At 41.3% G+C, this 22,769-nt stretch overlaps 2 long non-coding RNA genes across 2 annotated transcripts; both read right to left on the bottom strand.

Annotated features, from left to right (window-relative positions):
* Nucleotides 1-11,725: 11,725 nt before the first annotated feature.
* LOC133899082 (uncharacterized) lies at nucleotides 11,726-12,389 on the bottom strand. The gene is made up of 2 exons (XR_009906315.1): nucleotides 12,318-12,389; nucleotides 11,726-12,003 (listed from the first exon to the last, which is right to left on the bottom strand). It is a non-coding gene; the product is annotated as an uncharacterized LOC133899082 (long non-coding RNA).
* A 6-nt stretch (nucleotides 12,390-12,395) lies between these two features.
* LOC133899081 (uncharacterized) lies at nucleotides 12,396-13,992 on the bottom strand. Its single transcript, XR_009906314.1, has 3 exons — nucleotides 13,439-13,992; nucleotides 12,747-13,180; nucleotides 12,396-12,482 (listed from the first exon to the last, which is right to left on the bottom strand). It is a non-coding gene; the product is annotated as an uncharacterized LOC133899081 (long non-coding RNA).
* Nucleotides 13,993-22,769: the final 8,777 nt, after the last annotated feature.

Genomic DNA, 22,769 nt, shown 5'->3' with positions numbered 1-22,769 from the left:
GTTCACAAGTTTCATGGAAAAGGCTCTCTCGGTTGTTGCAGTTGACACTGGAAGAGTTATAACTAATCTTAACAACCTGTCTACTATTGGATAAGAAGAATCTTTACCCAACTTAACTAGTCCACTTGTTATGCCAGCAAGTGATGGCAACATTTTAAGGTCTGGATGGTTGCACACATCAAGTTGAAAATGTGGTAGTTTGCACTTTAATTGAGCTCTTTCTTGACTTGAGAAATCAGCAGGATAGTATCTTTCCACTAGAGTGCATACTTTTGTCATGTCGAATGAGTTAAGTCTTGGATTCAAAGAGGCACAAAGGGACAAAAGCTCAGTCGCTTGGGAACTGAATCGATCTTCTAACTCAATTAGCTGTTGATCAATTGCAACATTAAACACATCTACTTTATAATGGTGAAAAGTTATGGTATTATCATTCTTGTTTCGAGATTTAGTTACATCAACATACATGCAAAATTCAATACATGGATAAATAAGCTTCTTGACACAAAAATAACAATGATGTGTGTGTATATATATAATGCTTTAGGCAAAAGAACATACTTCTTATTCAGATCTGGGATATCAATTTCATGCTTTACACAAAAGGATTTGACCTCCTTGAGAAAAGGTTCCCAACCATCATTTCTCAAGTCACCAAGTAGCATTTTTGTGTTAGAAATAGAATCCACTGTATTTAAAATATCAATAGATTTCTTCTGAGTGTTTGGAACAACACATCAGTGATCTTCATAATCATTTCCATCATGAGCAGAATAAACACAAAGTCAAACGTGACAATAATTTGTAGGGCACCTGCAGCATCTCCTCGGGAATACTTTGTAACTGAACAATCATTTGCAACGCTGCGAAGAACTGAAACTGTAGCACCAAACATCCTCTTTAAGCTCTGAATTGACTTGTAATGGAGCCTGGAGGTCGAGCGAGTCTTGCTTTTCGCTGGTTTTCGTTGGGGCCGGCAGCCGGCTGCGTTGCTGACTTGCTGTGGCCTGTGGGCTGACTTGTGTTGCTGACTAAGGCCTGAATATCTGAAATGCTGAATGCGGCAGCGTGCTCCCAGTAGCCCGTCCATCCTGCTTTTGGCCATCACTCGACACTCAATTCACTCATTAGGGGGTTCCCAGGCTACCAGCGTGGCAGAGTGCTCCCTGCGTTGCAGCGTCGTTGGGGGGTGCCAGGCCCCCCCCCCAGCCCCCCTGTCTTCGCCACTGGGTTGAACCAATACGCCACCAGTACACCGCACAAGAGAATCATATTGCTCATCATGTGAGTTTCCTAGGAAATATGGAAGTAGAGGAAGAAGCGGATTTTCGACCACAGAGAGTAGCGACCGAGTCAAATTGTACAATAAATTGAGGATGAGTCCTTCACCTGGGCTTTTGCGAGCGCACGTCAACTTGGGCTCCTCATTTTACGAGAATAGGCCGGGTTTCTAAGGGATCTTTTTGGGTGGATTCTGTATCCTCGTTTTGTTTTGTTTTGTTAAGCCTTGTATAATTATTTTTAGTCTATTCGGGCTTCTTCTTCTATTTAATACAATGGACAGTTTTTCTATCGGTTCGTTAAAAAAAATATTGCTATACTAGCTCTTCAAGATTATCGCAACAAGCGCACAACCTAATAGTTGTTGTGTTAGTGTTTATTGTGTACTTTTATCATGATATAGATAGTCACAATCGATTGAGGCTTCTAACCTTTCACAAGTTCTGCATCTAGAGGAAACAACCATCGCCAATCGATCCAAGCGGAGCAAGGATGATGACTCCAGCATCTACAGATCTACGGAACACGTGGCAGCCAAGGCGTCAACTCCAAGAGGCACCAGGATCATGCCTCGGCTCGTTGAATCAACCTCGACGTCGCAGCGACACTGCTGGGGAGCTCCAGCATCTCCTGACCGGAATTTTTAATATTACATTTTTTATAGATATTACAGAAATAATACCTAAAATAAGAAATTTGTAAAAATAATAGCTATTCGCTCAACGGTTTGGTGAAAACATATTTTCACCTTATCGTGCGGTGAAAATACTATTTTCGCTAAATCATATGACAAAAATAGATGATGTGGCATCGAAGGCAGGTAAGGGGTACCTGGCTGTAGCATCGAGGTAATTTTTGTCAAATCGTTTGGCGAAAATTAATTATCATCAAACCATAGGACAAAAATAAAAAACCGTGTGAGGTTAGTGGGCCATATCTCCTGACCTGGGAGCTCAGTGTGTACCATATCTCCCGCGTCCGAATGGCCAAAATTATTTCTTTCATCGAAAAAAATATTATATTGCATTTTTATTTTGCTACTGAACTTATTTCTAATACGGAATGGAAAGATGTAAAATAAATCGTAGAATTGCTTGTCTGACAATGGGATATAGTATAGAATTGGTATGAGAGGCTATAATAGTGGTTGTAAAGCATAAGTAGCATAGAACCCGATACAGAGGTTATATATGTTGATGAACATTACATGTGATATGGGGTTTTTCGTCGTAGCGTGAATAGACCCTAACCATAAAGAGTCACTGACAACAAACATTGGTACGTACGGTACGCCTAAAGAGTAACCTAATACCGTGCCGCTGCAAAACCAAAATGTGTTAGGGAATAGAAATATGTCGGAGTACAATAGATGCTCTCTACTGAGTGCACATAGGATATTTGCCCTTTTTTAGGCATCAGGCTCTTCACCTTAGCGAGAGGGGCCCACTCCCGCTTATTTTCCCTCTCCGCTTCGCGTGCTTGAGCTGCGATGTGCTCCTTCATGGTGTTCCTGATACGCTCCTCCTCATGCTATTTCATCCGTAGTTTCTCCTGATATCGCTCATACTCATGGCATTGGTAAGCTTCCCTCCTCCATCGTATCTTCATATCCACCCACCGCTTCTGATCCTCATTTTGCTCCATGTCGAACCATTGCCTGAAGTCGTAGATAGGTAGAGGAGACTAGACAAAAGAAACAAGAGGAGATATTAGTAAGAGAGTGCATGAAATCGTATGGAAAGACCTACACGAGTGATCTATATCACAATATTGGTGGGTACTCGTATGGTACATGTCGAGGCTTATCATACTGGTTGTTGGCATACATGAAGAAGCGTAGGCCATAGGTGTAAGATATTTTCTGAGACTCGCGAAGTCTACAAGGGTCGCCACAGAAGCATATCGGTGGTTCGACCCCTTGGGGGATGAAAATCCTTCAATGTTTCTTGGGTGGATTTGCAGGAGCTGAGGAAGACATTTCAGTTGAGGGAGCTGAGGAAAAAGTGGTCTATCTATGGATGATGGTAGAGTTATTTATAATGGATGGAGGCTGGTGTATGGACTGAGTGCACAGACTTGGCTTGGGGCTGGAGCATTGGATGCCCTGTGAAAGCTGGAAAAGTTATGGTATTGATGCTTGGCAAAGATTCCCTGTGGTAGCTGTTGCTTGGTGTGGTCATTTTATTCTACAAAAGTTCAGCAAGTAATTATTGTTGCCTCTGCATGTAAGGCAGGGAATCCAATGAAATCATTGTGCGTAGAGAAAACGTGTTGGTAGAATGATAAATCTCGGTCATTTTATTGAAGAAAGTAAAGTACATCACATACAAGGAGATGATGTTGTAGTCCATGTAGACATGGAGATGATGATGTAGTACAGGTTTATGAGCATTTTCGGTGACGCCAGCCACCACTTCTTCTATTGTCCACATTTCAAAATACGAAGAAATAATACTCATTTTATTTCCTTTTTTCTCAAAACCATTTACTTATCTCATCTATCATTTTTTCCAAACGGATGATTATAGTTTCCAGTATTAGATTGATCCGCTAATAGATCCACACATTCAAGAATATATCCGTCACCTACATGTCATTATTGAGGAACTACAGGAACAATTGTGCCAAGAGAGATGCAGCAACGTCAGAAGGCACTATATCTCACCTCGTATGGCAGGTCGGTTGAACAACTGGAAGTAATAAGGATGTGTTCTAGCGGTCGACCGAGGATTTGATTTCATATTTGATCTGTACTATGTTATCATTCCCTAAATGTATGAATCCTAATATGTACCCAGGACTCACCAAAAGCTTACTCCCCCACCACCACGACCATCAACGCTTTATGGTGATGTGTTACCTTAGCATTTTGTTATATTTTCTTAAACCGTGCTGTTCGTAATTGAATAAATTGTACCCCCGTAATGACGTTTTATTGTAGTTGAAAGTGTTATAGTTGTAGGGTTTTTTGATGCAACGGTTTTTTATTTCGAAAGTTTGAAGTGAATGATTTGAAAGGGGATATAAAGGGAGATGAAGTACTCGATGTGTATGCAGTGAGGCGTATAGTGAATGTATTGGATGCATTGGATCCACCTAGTGATTCTCCTATACTGTCGTTAGCTATTCCCACCATACTAACATAGTATAATACGATATCAGAATAAAGTACTAGCATCATAAGACTGTATCATCAGAGTAACTAAACTACTCCATAAACCAGCAGTCTGAACTAATCAAATGGAAAATTGAACAAATAACCTTAATGTTCTTCTTTCTCCTCCTCCCCTTTCCCTTTCCCTTTCCCTTCCCCTTCTCTCCGTCTCCTTCCTCCTCTCTCCTCTCTCCTCCTCCTCCTCCTCCTCCTCCTCCCTCCTCCCTTCTTCCTTCTCACTTCCTCTTTTCTCTTCTCTCTTCTCCTCTCTTTTGCTGGCGCGCTCCCTCTCTGCTCACGACTCGCGGTAGCGAAATGCAACGGGCGCAGCTATGCGAGCGCAGGGGTGAAGGGATACACGGGGCCCGGATTTTTCGGCCTCCAATTTGGCGATAATACAATTTTCGTTGTACGGTTTGTCGACAACTAATTTTCACCAAACCGAAAATTACTTCAAAACTGCTGTTGGGCACCCCAAACCTTCCGCCGGTGCCACGTCACCAGTTTTTGCTATACGGTTTGGCAAAAATAATGTTTTCACCGAATGGTAGGGCGAAAACAATCGTTGGACGAACATATATTAATTTTAGAATTTTCTCATTTTTTTATATTATTTCCGTAATACCTGTAAAAAATAATATTTTAAAAAATTCTCTCCGGACCAGGTGATGCCCACGATTCGAACAGACCAAAACGCAGCGGCGGCAGCAACCCCTGCAATTGCTGAACAGGTGCAGCCATGCATAATTTACAAAAGCGAGCAACACTGATTGCATTACTTCAGTTGGCAAGGAAATTTACATGTATCTAAATAATGGGCCAAAGCATATATAAGATATAGCATGAAAATCAATTTGTGCAGATTAATTTATGATGGTGTAAGATATGTACTCCCTCCGATCCGAAATAAGTGTCATTTTAGATATCGATATGATCCTTACAATATAACTTTGACTACTACTTTTAATTATAATATATTGATAAAATATAGCAAAAATATATTATTATGAAAATACTTTTCAAGACAAATCTACCCGTGTTATTTTCTTGTATCCAATTCAATACATAAAAAATAATTTGTAGCTAAAGTTTAAAATAGTTGACTACACGTAACCCAAAATGATACTTATTTTGGACCGAAGAAAGTAGTAAACAAGGATATGAAACCTATATTATATGTAGGGAAGTGATGTTATTAGAAACATACCTAGGAAAGTCTATGAAGCATGCTCTAGGAATATCAAATGCAGTACTTTTCCAACCCGGCACGGCCTTCCTTCATCGATGAGGTGTGAAACAAGGTGATCTTTTGTTTTCCATGCTTTTTATCCTGGCCATTGATACTCTCCAACGGCTACTGGACATTGCAACATGGCAAGGTGTACTCACCCCCCTCTCACTGGCCGCGACAAAGTTCAGAACTTCGTTGTATGCCAATGATGCAATCATCTTCATCAACCTGATCTGGGAGGAACTCCTTGCAATAAAGGAGATCCTAGTCTCCTTCGGCCAGATCTCAGGGCTGGTAACTAAGTTCGACAAAAGCTCCATCCATCCGATCCGCTATGAAGATATTGACCTGGATCACGTGCTCCAACCTCTCCCAGGTGCACGTAAGAGCTTCCCATGCCGCTACCTAGGTCTACAACTCCACACTTGTGCCCTCCGACATGTCCACGTGTAGCCTCTCATTGAGAAAATTTGTCAGCGCCTCGCTTGATGGAAAGGTCATCTTCTTTCATCGGCCAAACGCCTATGCTTAGTAACATCCATCCTCTCTTCCATTCTGACCTACCACCTCACTGTCTTCCCACCGGCAATGTGGGCAAGAAAACAGATTGACAAGATCTGTCGCTTCTTCCTTTGGAAAGGAAAAGAAGATGCTAACGGAGGGCACTGCCTAGTTAACATGAAGAGATGCTGTCGACCAAAGCGATTAGGCGGCCTAGGGGTCACTGATCTTGCAAAATTTGGCCATGCACTACAACTGCGCTGGCTATGGCACTAGTGGGTTAAAGACTCCAAACCCTGGATTGGCACGGAGGCCCCTTGTGACGCTACCGATCGCCTGTTGTTCAACACCTCTACCGAAGTCACATTGTAACGGCAAAAAGCAAAATTTTGGCACCACAACTGGCTAGATGGATCAACCCCAAAGAATCTGGCGCCACACCTTTTCAGTCTAATTAGGAGGAAAAATAAAACTATGGCGCAAGATCAACCTCCCCATTCCATGTCTTCTCTCCTTTCTTTATACTAGTAAGGGTGCACGTGGAATCCACGTTGCTATCATGCGAACTTAGAAGAACAAACCTTTTCAATAAGTAGCAATGCCAGCTTGTTGAATTCAACGGATATAAATTTCGATGAACAAGGTGCAACGATCTCAATATGTCCAATATTTATCCGTCTAAGTTGTAACCTGAAAAAATGAAAACAAATGTACATACCATAGTGCTTTAGATTTTTAATGCACTACTGGAAACTGCAAGTTTACCTAGAGTCAGAATTCCTAGGGAAAGGCCATGAAACAATAGGGAAATATTGTCCCTTAGGATTTTCGTAGGGAATGATCTGTAGGGAAATATTCGACGGGAAAGACTTGGTTCCCTATGGGTTTTTTTTTTTCAGAATTTGAAGGGAAATATTCTTTCTCTACGAAACAGAAATGTAGGAACACTGTGTAACATGGCAGAGCTGCTTACGTGGAAAGCATGTTTTCCTACGATTTAGCTTTCCTAGGGAAACTGAGCCTCACTTTCCCTACGGTTTCCACCTCTAGGGAACATTTAAATATGTTTTTTCCACCCATGTGACAGAAAAACATTTCCCTACAAATTTGCATAAAACACTAGGGATGTTTTGCTCTATTTTTGCACATTTATATTCAAAATTAGATCCAAACCAGAATAATATTAATTCCACAAAACATTCACAAACAAAAGGTCACCAAACATAGCATACATGATATTATCACAGTGGTCAACAAAGTCACCAATTGTATAATATGTCTATAAAATACATTGTCACAAAAGCATTACAATCACAGTGGGTTCAAAAGAGTAGGTAGGCAACCGACATTAGCATCGAAAAAGAACATCCCAATAGATAATGGCATCGATAATGAGTGAATTCAAAACAGTGGAAAGCCATAGTCTACAGGAGGGTAGTAATTGTCGTTGTCACTAGCGGTTGCATTCACAAGGCCACCATATACTCCATGAGCAATCCTGTTGAGTGTCTCCTTCGAAGTCTCTATACGAATGGTGGAGCCAATGGTACCAGCCTGTATAATATGTTATAGGTTAGATAAGTACCAAATCTAATAATTCAAAGTACACTCAATCGAAGTAGCACACTCCCATTGCATATTACCAAAAGGCAAGCTAAATTCTAAAAGTTCTTAGAGTGATATCGTCTCTCTCTTGAAAGTGCAGTGTTAGTCTTAAGATTTTTACAGTAACATACACAACCTTGGTAAATTTTTTTACTGCTAATCAACATTATAGAATTAGAAAACCTTGGCATGGGCCTTAGTAGGATGCTTAACATATACTCAACTTTCTCATGGTGATCTCCTCTCAACAAAATAACTGAAGCTATGAATGTGTGCAGAAACTGGTACTTGCTACTACTACAACTTGTATCTAACAGAATCACCAGCTGGTCATATTAGGTGCCTTTTAAGTTTTAATATTTGAGGACTAGAGAAAGGAGATCAGCCCCTCCACATAAATATTTCTCCACTAAATTTAGAACATATATCCACATCTGTTAACTTTGTAGCCCAAGATGGTCATGGAACAATGCATATTACAATTTCTGTTTTCACAACAGCTGTGGCACGTTTTCCACAAGCATGGTATAACGAATCTATTTTTTTTTCCAGGTGCTAGTATTAATCCAATTGTGCAACCAATTTCTAGAACTCAAGTCAACAAGTCCTATAGAGGAGGTGGGGGACTTACATCTCCTAGAGAGGGATTGGTAATATTGAAACACCATATGTCGGAGGTGGAGGTGGGGGAGGCAGGGGAAGTGGAACTAAATATGAAGGCATTCCAGTTTTTGTAGCCACATCCTTCAAATTGAAGACTATGATGTAGCAAATAACTGGACTAACACTAGGAAAAATAAAAAAGAAACAGTATGTTGATTTCACCTCCAAAAACTTCAGAATATTTTGATTATGGCCCTGCACTAGGCGACCCCCACTCTAATATGTTATTGGCATATTCCTTTGCCAAACGACTATCACGAGCTTCCTTTTCCCTTGCACGTTCCTCTTCCTCTTGACGTTTGCGCTTGGCAGCCGACAAATATGTACGGTCACTCTTCAACTCAGCAAGGGCCACTCCATCATCAACTGTCCCATTTAGTAAGGCCCATTTGCCATGTGGTTGACCACAAGAACATCCATAAAGAGCTCTAACATCCACCGGAGAGTGCAACCAATCAAAATCTGGCCCACGTAACTCCATGGCCTGAGCTTTGTACCTCTCCTACGTCCAGCAAGCAAGAAATGTCTGAAGAGTTCCAGTTTATGCAGCAATATTACACACACAAAATATGTGACATGAGTTAAAAAGACATACCATGCACGGAGTGGCTTCTTCTGTGTTTAGAGAATTAGAATCTTGAAGATTTCATCCCCTATGTGTATAGACCTGTGCCTCGACCTGAGATGCCTCTCCCTTTTTTCTTAGACTTCATACAAAAGAAACTTAAATTAAATCCATGCATAATTTTGAAATGTGTAAAAGATTTTTAGTAAGTAACACTCACTAGCTTTTTGGCGTGATTTGTCTCAGATTTCTTCTTAAAATTGGGATGGCTCCATTCTTCGGCCAAAACACGCCAACAATCTTCTTTGCACCAGATAGGACGTTGGGCAACAAACTCATCCCGTGACAAATAATAAGTCCCCGCACTCTTGTCACAAATTATCCTTTTCTCCCCTTTACGGTAATGTTCAGTTGTAGCATAGATTCTTGCATAGTACATGATGCTTTGTATGAGCGTTTTGCAGCACTCAGCTACATGTCGTCTTGCATCATCTTCTTTCTCAGGATCATATCTGAACCTTAGCTGCAAAAGAACAGATCATATTAAATGAAATGTTAGTTTCAAGAAATGGTAAAGATTTACAATCAGCAAGTTCATATTACCAATGAAATCAGTAAAAAAAGAATGAATCTATGCATCTCATAAATCTGAGCTATCCTTGCATGCATCAACACACCACTAGCATAAATTTGAGCTATCCTCTTGAATAGCCAAGGCCAAGGGAAAAAAACTTGTAACTGTAGGTTTTCTTTGTGCAGATATCAGAAATGTAGTTTTCTTTGTGCAGATTTCAGAACTGTAATTTAAGAAGTATATAGATATGTACACTAAGTTAATTAAAGAACTGTAGTTTTAGAAGTATATCTTCTGAAAGAAGATCAGAACATATCATATTCTGAAGTCAGAATTATCATAACAGAAGAATGACACAAAGGATGATTACTAAAGGAGAGAATTATCACCCAACAAAACTAAAATTAAAGTAATTCTACAGCTACCATAACAGAAGTGATATTCTACAAAGAATGGCACAAATGAGAGAATTATTACCCAAAATTCTTCCATAACAACATCAGCTTTGGATTTCCTAGCTGTGTCCTTTGATGCAAGGTAATGGTTCCATGTCGATGCCGGCACAGTCTTGGCTTTAAACTCAACCAACCTAGGATGATTGATCTTCAATAGGCATGTCAATAAGAAGTTTTACATGCTCAAGGCCCGTGCTTAAGTGTATGCCATTGTCCGATGAATACTCAATGTGTAAACTGGAGTTTCTAGATATTTACTGTCGAAGATTAGTTCCCGACAATATGTCCGTAAATTGACTGAGTACCTTCGAGTGCAGGGATTAATCACGAGATGAGACACATGATGTATACAGGTTCGAGGTTCCAATTGGAGTAAGACCCTACGTCCTATGGGCTGCTGCTGTATATTGATGATCTCGAGTACAAGTAATGTGGCTAAGACTATTACAAAGAGTAGATCGGATCTAATCTAACCTAGGGCTAAAGTTGCCGTATAGCTGCTCTGTTGGGATCTTGATGCTTGCCTCCCTCCTTGTTCTCTTCTCCCCCCCCCCCCCCCCAACCTTTCCGCCTTACATAGGGGTGAATTACCGACTGCTATCCAGCCGTAGTCGATAGGGAGTTATCTTCCTTGACGTCTAAGTAGATAGATCTATTTTGAATATTGATCGTTCTGAATTGGGTAACCAATCTAAACCTTCATAGTATGTACTTCCTTAATTTCGGGTGTATCAGGTACCGCTGATTCAGTTCTGTGATATCTGGAGCTGCCTACTTTGGACAAAGATTTATCTCTTGGCAAGTTCTCCATAATTCATATCAATTTGATATCAATTGAGGGAGAATTCATTTCGATGATTCCATTTTGGTATTGACTAGTTAATGCCCGTGCGTTGCAACGGGACAACAATCAAATATACAGGGGTGATCTAATTACATGCCCGTGCGTTGCAACAGGAACTAAATATTTTCACGCTATCATGTATTGCCATCGTCTTAATAATGACAATAGTTAGAAATTTAAATGTAAAACTTCCAAGATAAAAGATAAATTGATCATTCAAGTTATTTTCATATTCTTAAGAGCAATAGAACAATCGTGACTACTTGTGGCTATTAATATTAATAGAAGTAACCGTGAATGCTAAGGTGATTTGGACAGACTACAATCTCAAAACAAAGGTTGCTTAACTGTATGCTGTTAGATTTTCTGATTTAGTTTGCAACGATCCAAGGACTTGCATATCAAGCTTTTAGAGGGAACGATGAAAAAATGCAGAAAGCATGTCAAAATTGACAAGAAATGTGGCATGTAGGTGTAAGCATCAGTGAGTACATTTCTTGTCAATTTCATGCAGTATAGATACAAATGCAAACCATTTTCTCACAATCTCACTATACCCTAACTAAATAGGGAACAAGCTTTGCATGCAAGAATTTGATCCCTCCCGCTAAAAATATTTATCATGTGCTTATAGTACACACTCATGATAGTTCAATTGTAAGTCTAAAAACCATAAATTAAATCAAAACAGTTCAATATCATGATGGTTAACAGTAAAGAAATAAATGCACACAAAGTGCTTAGCTCATGTCAATCGAAATATTGAGTCCCACTACCTCTAAATCACTTCCGTTGCTGCATCAAAGAAGATAAATGCCTCAAACATAGCTTACACTTAGCCAACTGTCAGTCTGAAGTTCGAACTATTTCTTGCTTATATGATGGATAGTTGAAGCTACATTTTGGATCCATCTGAGTGTATATGCTAAAGTTTAGAATGCGATATGAATAGCATTTTACAGGTGGGTTCACAACCCATAGGAACCATGTCAAAAGCAATATGCAAAAAATAAAAACAGGAAAACAATAGAGCATCCCCAAAATTCACACTTGCTGGACTCTGATGAACGATAATAATGGATCGTCCATGGCTGCACCGCCTTGCCGGTCGCCAACTTTCTTCTGATAGCCTGCAGAGCTACCCAGGTGTTAGGATATGTGTAAAACTAACAATATTTCAATCCACCTATGCCAACTAAAAAAAATGGAGCCCGTTGCTGTGTAGGCACATATTACATTGCCTTTTCATTGTCTAATGACATGGATAAAAAAATATGTGGAGCTGAGAAATAGCAGATGCGTAAGCAGAGCTTTATATCCAACATATATCTGGTCCCCATATGGATTTCTTGCAACAAAACAACCAAGCAGCTACTTAAAAAAGAAAATTATGTAGTTAATCTTATTTGCAAGAGGTAACAAATGGGAAAAAAGAAGGGCTAACCTGAAAGAACAGCAGTAACCGACACTGCTGTCGTTTTGACAAACTCATGGAACACACAAACCACAACATAATGAAATAATGAACGCACAATAACCTATTCATCTTGCGTGCTTGCTAGTTGGAAAAGTCGACAGATCAAGGCCCTTTCTCCACTTTTAGTGCTTTCTGTCCAAAAGAGAAGAAGCCATGAACAAAACTGTGAGAGTATAATAATATTATATTTGAGTGAACATGCACTCTAGCAGGGTTCGGACAAATTTACATTTGATTTAAGAGTACATGACTAAATAGAGAGACCATGGTGCGTACATGAGATATTACAAAAGACCATGGATGTAAGGCAGGAAAGTTACATTGATGTATCACAACAACAATTCGGTTAAGAAGTAATGGATCCATCTAGTAAACAGAATTGCTAAAAGCATTCACCTGAGAAAAATCAGTCGCGTAAGGACCCGGTTTAGTAGTTCCTACAAAGTTTGGAACCACAGGTGAGAGGGGCTCCATCTGGTATTTCAAATATAATAAACTACAACTGCCAAAAATGCATTCACAATGAATATCTGGCTGAAGGCATCATCTGCGAAATACCACAGATTTTCTTTGCAATGCCGATCGCCTGATTGTCAAATATCGTCTGAACTTTGCTTCATCTTCTATACCATTTGTCTTCTTGGTTATCGGAAGTAAGTTTCACTACCAAAAACTAAAAGAACCTTGCGACTAAAGCTGCAGTAAGTTTCAGTCACAATGGCACAACTCATTATGAATTATGCAACAACATATATATATCAAAGCATTGAGAAAATAAGCACTTATCTAAGCTTGGATAAAGCTAGCATCCACATCTGCGATGGAACTACCTGTGCACACACGCAAAAATTTATAGAGATTATAAAAAGTTGTGAGGAAAGTACATTGAAGGGTGCAGAAACAAATAAACAACAAATAGATAAACTACATGGATGAACACTATTGCTGCGGATACAAGAGAGATTAAACAAAAGCAGTGATGAGCATCCAGAAAAGAAAGTATTTAGCAAAGAAAGAAATCAACCCTAGGGTCGGATGCATCTCCACACCATGCTAGACCAAGGAGGAGGATGAGGGGAATGACGAACCACTACAGGGCGGCTGCTGCTGGTCAGGCTCCTGGTGGCGTGCGCGGGTCTCGCGGATCCATCCATCCACCGCATCGATGGCATTGGTCACCCACCAGAGTCGACGGCGTGCGCGAGCCTAGCGGATCCTTCTGCCCACCACCTCGACGGTGCCAGCCACCCGTTGAGCTGGCAGCGCATGGATCTCGTGGATCCATTTGGCCATCAAGGTTGTACGGCGTCGGCCACCCGCTTGACTTGGCGGCAACGCATCAATCGGAGGAGGCGGCGGGGAGGGGGATCGGCTACTCACATCGGCGCAGGCAGGGAGCTCCATGGCCAGCATCGGCGGCGAAAGAGAGGCCACCGTCGTCGCTGGCGGGGAAGCTGATGTGGTTCTCAACCGCGGATATGTCCAGCTTCATGTCGTTGCGTGGCGGCGGAGGGAGGCGGCAGGGCCGAGGGAGGCGCGGCTGGGGTCGATAGAGTGAGGCGGGGGAGGCGAAGGAATCACGAGGGGAGCGAAGGAATATTCGGCGGCGGACGGAACACGCCTTGCGTGTTTTTTAAGTAGGAGAGATATCAATTGGGGGAGGATTTGGACTAGATGTTATATTTTGAAAGAGCGATTTGTTTATGGGGGAGAATTATTGCTCATGGGGGAAAAAATTTAATAGATATTTTGTTTGTAAAGAGAATGTCAATTGGACGAGTTTTAAAAGTAAAATCATGCAGCTCAGTTTTAAAAGCAAAATCTTACAACTCTTTTGATTTTGAATTTTTTTTTATTTGCACGAGCAAATTATTTTTCATATATATTTTGTCACACTTGCTTCATATATATAAAGGAAACTCCATCCAAAATTTGAGATAGACAATATATACAATAATATTCAAGATTCATTCACACATGCATAGATTGTGGGGGAGTTTACTATATTCATAATGGTTTTTACTAACATCAAAACCTTTATGGTGTTTGATGCTAGTAAAGCTAGTTTTAGCAACCTCAAATGTCTTTGTGATGTTTGATATTTCCAAAACTTATTCTTTGTATATATTCATTTTCGGATTATATGTATACTTAGAACTTTAAAATTTTCAAATATAACCATCTAGTGAGATTATCATCAATTACTAAAATGGATGAGATTGAAAGTGCATCTAGACCTTATGTATGGTTTTGGTAATTAATAGCAATACCTATGAACTAACAACATTATGAGAATTGTTAGTAGATTGTTCCATAGGTGATGCATGGAGGAGAGATATGCATCAAGATGAATGAGCTCTAACTGATGCTCGGAAAGAGAAGCTCATAAGAACAAAGAAAAATTCATATAAAATTGGCAATAAGCGTGAATGCTAAATTACTTATAGAGATCAAGTAATTAAAGGTATGTTATTATCAATAGAGTTTTATGGATTAACCTGTGTGCTTTATGCTTAAGAGTGAGTTGAGGTTGGGATTCATAAGAAGTCATAAGTTGAATTGAAATCATATATGCCAAGAGTGAAGAATAAGATTGGACTCCATATATAATAAAGTGAATTCATTGAAGATGTTGGATACAAAATGATTTTCTATGGCAAGATGGTGAAGGGCAAGCAAGACTCGGCTGCAATAGACCATCCGGTGGTGAAGGGCAAGCAAATAGCTATGCGCCAAAGGATCAAGGCGATGGTGAAGAACGAGTGAAGTCTTTGTGCCAATAGACCGTGTGAGGCCATAGGAAACTATGGGTGACTTGCATCAATCATATGAAGAATCAATGAGAGATGGAGTGAAGATTATATGAAAGTTAGCAACCCTCAAGGTTTGAAAGAAATAAGTGGTACTTGAAACTTTTCAAAGGCTCAAATTGGTTCAAACGAGTTTTACATTTGAATTTTAGTATAGGTATGCCGCACTATTAAGAGGTATGCAACGTAAAGCTAATTGTCATGTCTCAGTGCTCAAGAATTTTCTTACCAACCTAAAGTCAGAGTTAGCTTAAGGAGCCCGGTGCAGAAAGTGTTTAAGTGTCCAAATTGAGTTTCGGAGTGTTCCTATTTTGATCCAATGTGTTTAAGGTAATGAATTCAATTGGGATGTGTATCCCTCTAAATAGGATTTCCATAAAATCCAAAATCATCAAAATTGGACTTCGGGATCAAAAGTTACGGTCGTTTTCAGAAGGTCAGCTATATTGAACTCGGACACTCCGGGCTGACCCGAATACTCCGGGTTGGCCGAAGTCTCTGGGTTTAGCTCCGAGCCAGGTGGTATATTACGGCCTAAGTGTTTCATCTGGATACTCCGGTTTGACCCGGATACTCCAGGTTCTTGTGTTCTGTCTGGAGTCTCCGGGATGAGCTCTAGCCAGGGTTCTCGGTTAAGCGTTCTAGTGCCAACCCAGAGTTTTTAGGTTGACTCGGATACTCCAGGTCAGTACACAAAGTTATGTAACGGATTGTTTTTGGGGTTATGTATATATACCCTCTCACCCCCCACCCTTTGTTGTTGCTGCAAGAGCACAAAAAAGAACATCTTTAGAGCCAAAAGAACTCCCCCACTCTGATCTAGTGTGTGATTTGAAAAGAAAAGTGAGTTTGATTGAGAGATTGAAAGATTAAGTGCAAGTGAGATAAACTCTATTCTTGAGTACTTGAGTTCATCTGTAAGAAGTTTGTGAAGCGTTTGTTACTATTGGATCTTTGAGCTCCTAGGAGGTTAGGCGTCATCGGTGAGCACCCAAGGTTGCGGTGTGCCGCAGGAAGTTTGTGAAGGCTTCGATTTCGCCTCCAGAAGGGAAGAAATCAAGAGTGGAAAGCTAAGCTCAAGTGTGATCGAGCTTGGAGAGGAAAATGGTTGAGATAGACCTGGCTCAAGTGTGACCGAGTCCCTCAATAGAGACGTAGGAACTTCTAGAGGAGGTATCCGAACTTCGAGAAACAAATCTTGTGTCTCCTCTCTTGTTTCCTTATTCTTGAGTTCTTGCTTAATATTTATGCATATTGCTCGAGCTACTTGCTCGTGTGAAATTGATTGTAGGTTCTCTGTGGATCTATCTAGAATCATCAGTTACAACACGCGACTTCATTTGGTTTGAGCTAGAACTCTTTGGTGTACTTTAATTTCATTTTCGAGTTCATTCTTTGCTGAACCCGGAGGTTCCAGATTTAACTCGGATACACTAGATACTGTACAATTAGATATGAATCCGGAGTATCCGGTGCACAGTGTTTTCAGGATTTTTAACTAGAGTTTTCTTGCATATCTTTTGCTAGTTTTTAATAATCTTTGTCACTCTATGATTGTAACTTCTACACTTATTTAGGGTGATTGTGCACTACTTGAGCCTAGCATATTTCAGATTTTCACTTGTGAAAAATCTGTTAGTTTATTTCCGCTGCAAGTTTAAACCAACGGTAAAAGGGGATGAACTTTTATAAAATCGTTTATTCATCCCCCCTCTAGGCGGCATCATTGTCCTTTCAGCACCACTTGAATGGCTTTAGGGCCCCTGAGGTCATCATCACCCCCAGAATCGCCAAAGGCTAGTTGGCGAGGTCTTTTGTTCAAGGCAATGCCCTTCTTTTTCTTGGCTCCTTGAGCCAGACAGTCTCCACCTTTCCACTTCCTCTGGGCTTGGGTGGCGGAGGTCTCGTCGGTGTTGGTGTTCGAAGGGCGACCCTCTTCAGTATTGCCCACCAAGGACCCAGACATCTTTGGCCTATCTCCATAGGAGAGGCCCCTCAGCTCAAAGATTCGGTTGAGCCGGTGGCTACAGGCCTGTTCAATACAGGCTTGGCCCTCGGCTAAGGTGAGTTTTTCCCTAGAAGAAGCTGGGCTTCGGTCGTCACCTACAAAACCGTCACAACTGTTGCAAAGTACAAAAAACTTAAGGAAATAGCAGAAAATCAAAGGTTAATGGGGGTGGCAAAGTCCCTGTAGCCCCTTCAATCTGAAGGATGGAATGGTCCACCCTTCGCTCAGCGGCCAGACCGCTACAGCAAGGAACTCTTCAACGAGGTCGTGAGTGCTCAGGTCCTTCGCACACCTCGTAAAGGCTTCGAACGCTACCCATTGGGAGGTCTTTAGCTGCATGTCCAGGGTGTGATTACCTTTGTAATCTTGGCATTTAGACACAAGATAATCCCTCTTATCTACCTTATGGTAGAATCACCAGTGTGTCCAATCCTTTGGCCTTTTGTTTTTGTAAACCATGGCAGGTGTAGCTAACCCTACTCGGTAAGAGAAGTTCACATAGCCTTAGTGGGCTTCACTTTGAACGTCATCCACAAAAACCGGCTTTAGTTGGTGATGGAGCTGGTGGGCGGCAACGAAGGCTCTGGCTGAAGCCTTTGCTTCTTCTGACCATGCCACCCAGGCAAAAAGGCTAAGCCGAATAATGGCATTCAGCATTAGCTGATGGAGAAAGATCTCAAACATCTTGAGGACCTTCGCCACAATCTCATAGCAGGGTAGGCGAAGTCCAACTCAGAAGTAATCCACGAAGACAAGGGCTTCGTCTTCTTCTAGTGTCATAGTCTATTGGTCCTTGGGAAGTCTAACCTTCGAAATATCACTTATCAGGCCTTCTTTCTTCAGACCAGCCAGGACTCCTTCGTCAACCTTCGACTACCCGATCCAATAGGTCTTTGGCTTACCGGATTTGCTTTTTGGAGCCATCGAATCAACCTTCCTTGGCTTTGGTCCGAAGTGTGAAGGATGGCGAAGAGCTTTGTGTAAAGATAGATGAGCATGCAGGCTTGAACGTAGAGGCTTAGCAAAAACAAATGAATCGCTGGGTAGTTTATATATAGCGGTCAAAACACCAACTCAAGGGCAGTTGAGAAGGCACATGTTGGAAATCGAACCGTCGCACTAATGGCAGTTAAGACAAACAAATAATAACTGATATTTTAAAATTTGAACTGTCTCACTAGAATAAAACCGTCACTTATAGAAAAGTTAGACCCTTTAGGTGAGCAAGGGGGGCTGATTAGTAAAAGGTAACTCGCATAGCAAGAGGCATTCAATTGGCCGAAGGGGACGGCGTTCGATGATACCATCTAATTCACAGGTTCAGCCCGTCGAGGAGGAACCTTGCCCATGGGGACTGCTGTTGGTGAATGGTTCTATAGGCCCCTTCGAACATCGGGTTAAAGACCTCCGTGGATGCCATAAACTACCAAAACTTATAGTTACCATGAATCTATTGTGCTGTAGGAACCATTCAGCAAGTCGAAGGAACCGTTCGTAATCTCCACGCCGAAGGAACGGTTCCGATAGCCAGGACGAACGAAGTCTTCGTTGGGCCTTCGGAGCTCAGCTCGTGAGGGAGTTGCCTAAAAGGACGCCGAAGGTGCGATCGAGCGGAGACCTTCGAAGGTCCAAGCGAAAGGTGACCCAGGTCCTGCACGAAGACGGAGCAAAGGACGAAAGCATGGTCGAAGGGAGGACCATTAGTAGCGACCAAAGAACATGAAGAGCAAGATCATAAATAATCTGGATGTACTTAGGAAAGTATCGTAATACCCTTGAATATGCTGAGCATGTGATAGCTAGAGTGGTAATCTCATAACTGTAACATGGAATAGTTGAGTACGGCCTATAAATAAGGTTTAACTGTAACTGATATGATGGGTGACAGTAAATCTAATAAAAACTTCTTCACTTTGTGTACGTTTGCCTCTAGCCTTCGAATTTCTCGGGATCCGAAGACCCACTACTCTATTGGCGATGCTAGTTCCTAACTAATATTGTATACTAACTATGCTTGTATAGGAACTATGTTATCTCCCAGTCTTACACAAATGTTTCGTACAGGATCACAGATGCCAAGCGGCAATTGCCACGTAATTTACATTGTTGAACAGGTCTATCTCATGTTGTTCTATTGAGCAGCGATACATCTCAAGATCATGTATTCAATCATTTTAGCTCACTTGCAAATTGTGATACTACGGATCCATGTATGATAGCAACTCGAAATTTCAGAAGCGTCTAGCTAGCTTAAGCTATTTCTTAGGCTATTGGCTCGGTAATTCCAGACTATCACTCAGTGCTACATACTAATTATTACTATCTCTGTTTAAAAATACTTGTCATTTTTTATTTTTCTATTGTAACTTTGACCACTGATATTTAGTAAATGCATGTGGAAACAATTATAAGTTTATAGGTTTCTTAAAGTAATTTATGTGATAAATCTAAAATGTTATTTGCACTTTACTTAATTAGATATTTTTAAAAAATATTAGTCCAGGTTTAAACAGTAAAGTCAAAAGTGATCCTGATAAATATACTGGTCTCACATATGCGCCGACCACATGCGGGCTGAGTGGGGTCCCAACGGCGCACCGACTTTCTAGTATAGAAATTGGAAACTAACATGGGTCACTGAATAAAAACAAATGATACTACAAACATAGGAATGATTAACATTGTTGATTAACACAAAACTTGGCGCTTAACGTAAGAATGAATCAGGCACACGGAGCTGACATGCGAACGAGAGTTCAATTTTTCTAATAATAGAATAAAAATCCCAGCCTTATGCAAAACTACATTCGACTCTAAAACTTATTACAAAGTATTACACTCAGACGTCTATATCACACATCGTGATCGTAGAGGAACTTAAACTAATAAATACTAACATAACATCGATAAAAAGAATTTATTAAGAAGCAATTCTATTCTTAAACTTCCATCCATAGTTAGCGAACAGTTGCATCACTGTAGTCTCAAGAACCCAGCATGCAAGACGAAGTATCTCCTTGTTTTCATCACACTTTTGTAATAGCGCCTAGAACCGGAGCCAATATGTTCCTCTGTAAATTACCTGCATATACATTTTACAAGGTGATTTATGAAAAACCACATCATTCCTACTCAGTCATGAAGCCTAACATAAAACAGATGCTCTGGTTAACAACAGTCTTTTTTCTTTTGTTCCCCTTTCCACTAACCAATCTCCAAAAAGATTATCATACTGGAAGGTAAATTCAAGTTAAAGACTATCTGAACCGCTCTCCGTATAAACTTGGCAAAATGACAATCAAACAAAGGTGTTGAATGGTTTCATTGCTACTACAAAAGCAACAAGCTTTACTCCCATTCCAGTTTCGTCTTGCTAAATTATCTTTGGTAAGAATAACCTCCTTCTTTAGATACCATAAGAAAATCTTTATTTTTAAAGGAATTTTCATTTTCCACACCACCATATTTGCTTCTATATTTCTATTGTTTACAAGGGCCCTGTACATTGAATGAACTAAAAACTATCCATTCTGATGTAAATTCCACGTAAAACATCATGATTATCTTTCAAATGGATATGCATGACTTGAGCCACCAACTGATGCCAAAGTGTTAAGTTGTTACCAACCAATGACCTACGAAAAGTGATATTCAGTGGAACATTACTAAACACCATTGCTACGGATGTATTCTTCCTATGAACAATGTTATAGAGTGAAGGGTATTACTCTCGAATGGTGAAATTTCCTAGCCATTTATCTTCCTAAAATGAATCTGTTTTCCATCATTAAGATGGAAAGTACCCAGATGTAGGAATTTTCTTTTAACATTCATTAATCCTAACCACAATTGTGAGTCATCTGGCTTTTTTTCCATTGAGCAATTGTTTGGTGTTTTAGATACTTATTCCTAAGAAGATCCTGCCATAAACGGACCTCATTTATTAACTTAAATAGCCACTTTCCAAGAATACATCTTTTGTAAGTCAATATTTTGTATACTTAGTCCTCTTTGGTCCCTCGGTTGGCACACAATGCATTAGAATTGATGGATTTGGCCCAAAACGCATTTATCATAAGTAATCCATCTTAATTGCATATTGTTGAGGCAGATCACTTTTTGTGTGGTGGTGGAGGCACGAGGTACGACTCCACCCACTAGGGTTCAAATCTTGATGCTCACAATTTACGTATACACGATTGTTTTAGCGATATTATTTGTAGATGTGTGATAGATATGCACTCACATATGTGAGTATGATGTACGTATATAATAATGTGTGCGCGTGTGTCATCGTGTAATAAAAAAATTGCATACTCCTGAGAAAGAAGCCACATCAATACTGAAGGACCTAACTCGCGTACGAAGGCTTCGCAGGGCTCTGCGGGCATCTCTCCAACAGCAACCAGACAAGCCATTTATGGCAAGTTGGTCTCCCAACCACCGTTTCCCTTTGTTGCTTCTGTTCTCTTAATTAGAAGTGTCCCTGTGTGCATCCACTTTTCTCTTTATCTCTACTACTTAAAAAAGTATGTAATGGTTTCCGCACCAGGTAGGACGTCCTGCCTCCATGTCCTACAAACTATCCTCAAACTTTACAGAAATTACTCACCCCATACCACTCATTAAATACTCAATCGTCTCCCCCCCCCCCCCGCCGCCCCACACCTGTGCACGTGAACCGCCGCTGCCCTCCCCCCTCCCTTGTGCCGCTGCAGCCCCCTCCCCTGCACCACCGCCACTATCACATCTCAACCGAATTAATGCCGCTCCCTCCACCCCCACCTTCTTGTGTCCCTGTGTGCCTCCGTTCTGCACATCGAAGCTGTCATCTGTCGCGACCCTCTGCTCCGCACGGTCGACGGCATCGTGACTCCTCTGTGTGGCCCTCTGCTCCGCTCCTCCGCACCTAACCACACCTCTGCACGTCCGCGCGCCCCACCGCTGCCCTCCTTGCCATACCGCGCCGCTTCCCGTGCGTTGCAACCCCGCGCGCCTAGCTCCCCTGATCCAAGCCCTAATCACCTTCGAAGATGCTGGGCATCGCGCGGAGGCATCTCAGATATGGATGCATGAGTGCTCTCCCTTCTCTGCTTGCTCATTGAGATTTCTCCTCGGGGTTTTTCCGATTCTGGCGTTGTTTGACTGTGATCCGTTTCGATCGGTGCAAGTGCTGGGAAGTTGAAGCAGAGTCTCCGCCCAGCTGCGGCGGTGAGGACCTACTCCGCCGCCGTGAAGGAGGTGAGCATTTCGCCGCCGCACCCCAGTTGGCTACTGTGATTCTGCACATTGCGCGTGTGCTCGTGGTGTCAAATCCATCTGCTTTGGATTTGTTTTCTTCATTGGGGAATGGGAACTATCTCCTTGGCAGTTCTTGCGTTCCCCCGTAGGTGTCTGCACCTCCGGCGGTCCGGTAGAGTGTTCTCTGATTGGCCAGCGGTTGGGGTTAGCCGATGAAACGCGTTGTGTTGCACCTATTTTGTGTCGTGGTGGTTCAGTTTCGGAAATGGCTGTTCAGCATGGGATTCACATATGCTTTTGTTGTGAGTGTCTCCATATGACAGAAACTTCGTGCTGGTGAATGGTGTTTGTTGTTGAGCT

The sequence above is a fragment of the Phragmites australis genome, chromosome 18 (genome assembly GCF_958298935.1).
Source record: "Phragmites australis chromosome 18, lpPhrAust1.1, whole genome shotgun sequence".
Classification (NCBI taxonomy): domain Eukaryota; kingdom Viridiplantae; phylum Streptophyta; class Magnoliopsida; order Poales; family Poaceae; genus Phragmites; species Phragmites australis.
Note: the sequence above shows the minus strand (reverse complement) of the source record. Positions and strands in the feature narration are given on the sequence as shown.